The following is a 3723-nucleotide window of genomic DNA, read 5'->3' on the forward strand; positions in this document are numbered from 1 at the left end:
AGTGAGCCAATATAGCCCACACTGGAGAATTTTCTTAACTATTTTTCTTGGCCAAAAGTAGCACATACATGCTTGCTCATATCAAAAAGATAGAATACTCCTCAATTTTTCATTTGGAATACACCTCCTAAAGATCTAATCAGTATAATACTTAAATAAATATGGGTCATCCCAATAGAAATATCTCACCTGGGAGAGAAAACGGGATCTATCCTATTTAGGCCATGAGAAATGATCTGTTTCGTGACTAAGTAATTCAAAATATCTAGAAACTATGGAATAAGTTAAATTTGTAGGAGTTGTTCATTCAAAAAATGATCATTGATTAGGACATTTAGCGTTGGTGTATTCGAAAATCTGGATAGATGGTCTGCAATAGGGTTACCAACTCCTTTTATATCAACAATTTGGATGTCACTCTTGAAGTAGGATGATCCATTTAATGAGTCATGCTTTGACATATTTCTTGGTTAAAAAATACTTAAGTGGGATGAGATCAGTGAAAATTTTAGTCAAATACCCGATGAGATAGGACCTAAATTTCTCTAAAGTAAAAACAACAGCTAAAAACTCTTTTTCAGTGATAAAGTAATTTGTTGTGCATCGTTTAGTGTCATATTGGCATAGTATATTATATGAGATTTTTCATTAATCCATTGTCATAGGATAGAATCAATTGTAAAATAAGATGCATCGCACATTAACTCAAAAGGTATGGTCCAATCTGGTGCATAAATGATAGGGGCTATGTTTAGCTCCTTTTCAAATGATCAAAGGACTTAAGGCACTTGAGAGAGAAATCAAATGGTGTATCCTTGGCTAAGAGATTGGTCAAAGGTCTAGCAATTTTGTTAAAATATTTAATGAACCATCTTTAAAACTAGCATGACTAAGGAATGATCTGACATCCTTGGTATTTTTAGGAGGAGAAATGTTATAAATGAGATCTATCTTAGCTTTGTCAACTTCAATACTCCTATTACAAACTACACGCCCTAAGACAATATCTTGTTTGACCATGAAGTGATATTTCTCCCAATTAAGAATTGGATTTTTCTCCCTACACCATAACAAGACCAGTTAAGATGGCACAAACACTTAGAAAATGTGTCACAAAAAATAGAAAAGTCATTCATGAAAATTTTTAGAAAGCATTCTACCATATTAGAGAAATGTTGATCATGCTTCGTTAGAACATGGTGGGTGCATTATATAGCTCAAAAGGTATGTGTCAATAAGCAATAGTTCTATATGGGTATGTGAAAGTGGTTTTGTCCTGACCTTCAGGAGTAATTGGGATCCAATTGTAACCTGAATATTCATCAAAGAAATAATAAAACTTGTGTCTTGTTAAGCACTCTGGCATTTGGTCTATGAATGGAAGGGAAATGGTCTTTGTCAGTAGCTAAGTTGAGTCACCTATAGTCAATGCAGACTCGACATTCAGTTTGAATTCGAGTGGGAATCAGCACAATAGCCTTATTTTGGATCACGATGATCCCAGATTTCTTTTGAACTACTTAGATCGACTTATCCAAGAAACTACCCGAAATAGGATAAATGATCATATTATCAAGATATTTCAAAATGTCTTTCCTAATAGCTTCGTTCATTACTAGGTTTAGCCTACATTAGGGATCTCTAGTAGGTTTGGCATCATCTATCAAATTGATTTGGTGTTGAACAATAGTTAGACTAATACCTTTGATATCAACCATGGTCCATCCAATGGCTTCTCTCTCAAAACATAATCATTTTAAGTAAAAGAGAGCAATCCACAAATCATAAATAAAACAAACTAGTTTTAAACAATTCTAGAATTCCTATAAGATACTCTTTACACATTTTGAGAAATAAAAAACAAAGAAATAAAATCTAGACTAGAGATCATGAAAGAAAAAAGAATAAAAATACAAGAAAAATAAAAAACTAATTATAAAGTAAAATCAAGAGCAAGAATATAAAGATCTAAACTATGAGCATAAAGAAAATCTAAACTACAAAAACTAAAAAACTAAAAAAAGTAAATCTATACTATAAAATAAAAATGCAAGAAAATAATAAAAAAAGGAATGTGAAAGTAAATCTACTCTACAAGGCATCAAAATAAATCTATTCTACCAACATAAAAAGAAAAATAAAATAGAATCCTAAAACATGAATTTTTAGAGTAAGAAAATAAAAGAAAACAAGAAAAACTTACCTTGCAAAGGGGTGGCTCCTTGAAGTAAATCTCCATTTTCATCTTCATCTTCATTTTCATCAATTAATAAAGAGAAAAAAAATTAAAGAGGTAAAAAAGAATTTATTAATTACAATAAAGTTTATAATTTTTGAAGATCTTCTCAACTAAGAGTAACCCTCCTCTCCAGATAGAGTTTTACAAAAGAAATTTACCCTCAAAGCCCTCGCTCTCTACCCCTATAAGCCTACAACAATAAACAAGAGTGTATTTGACTTGGCGAATAAGGATTAAATTCCTAAATTGATTCAGTTACAAACTAATCCACTGACTAATCGATTGGCCAATCGATTGGTCAATCAATTGAGTAATCAGTTTGTGAATTGAAAACTTTGTTCTTAGTTTCTTGGGCTTTTTGAGGCCTCCATTTGGCTTGATATTGGACTTCAGTAAACAGTAGAAAAATAAAGAAATTTGATTCTTTTGGGCTCTTATTCATTAACTCTTCATTAAAGTGCAAATTAAACCCAAACTTACTATTAGTGATATATTTACTCAAAAAAAAATAGATAATGAGAGTTTAAAAATGTAATGAAATGTGATGATCACTATTGGCACCACTACCACATTTGAGGCCTATGGGGACGGTTGTGAACCGTCACCCTAGGCATGGAAACCGTCACACTATTTTTTTTTATTTTTTTTTTTTTTTTTTTTTTTTTTTTTTTTTTTTTTTTTTTTTTTTTTTTTTTTTTTTTTTTTTTTTTTTTTTTTTTTTTTTTTTTTTTTTTTTTTTTTTTTTTTTTTTTTTTTTTTTTTTTAATTTTAGAAACTTAATCGTCTCATTAATAGAGACATTTGATTAAGTCAGTACTCTTTGGTTTTAATACATGGAGGATCTTTGAATATGTGGTTAATTTGGTTGTAGTTGTGTGTAAAACTTCGTGAAGAATTTATCTCAATCCTATTGCTAAGATATTGTTGTTCGCTTGTAATAGAATTGTTCATTATATAAGGCTAAAGTTGTTACTTTGATGTGTAAAAACTTGAATTATTGTTTCTTTGTATGTGATGGGACTGATGTGTGATATCTGGGTTTGATTTGTTTTGATCAGTAAAACATTGTAAACCGTCCCCTTTTGGTATAGAAAATCATCCTCATAGATCACAACAAAACCGTGTCCATAGACAATATAACTGTCCTCTTAGGTCATCGAAATCGACCCCTTGGTATAAAAATCCGTCGCTTATAGAAAACCGTTCCCCTTGCTATCAAATTCGTTCCATTGCTTAGAACCTTAAAACCGTTCCCCTTGCTATCAAGCTGTTCGCCGGTTGCTTAGAACCAAAAACCGTGTTCCCTTTGATATACAACTGTTCCACTGCTCTAAAACAAGAACGACCCTTGAGCCACAAACCGTTCCTTATGGTACTGTTGGGGAGGGTTTACAAATTCGTTGCACTAGGCAGACATAAACCGTCCCATTAGACCGTACGGGCCGCTGCAAACGAGACGGATGTAGAAGCCGTCCCCATAGGCC

Source organism: Asparagus officinalis, chromosome 7 (genome assembly GCF_001876935.1).
Source record: "Asparagus officinalis chromosome 7, Aspof.V1, whole genome shotgun sequence".
NCBI lineage: Eukaryota > Viridiplantae > Streptophyta > Magnoliopsida > Asparagales > Asparagaceae > Asparagus > Asparagus officinalis.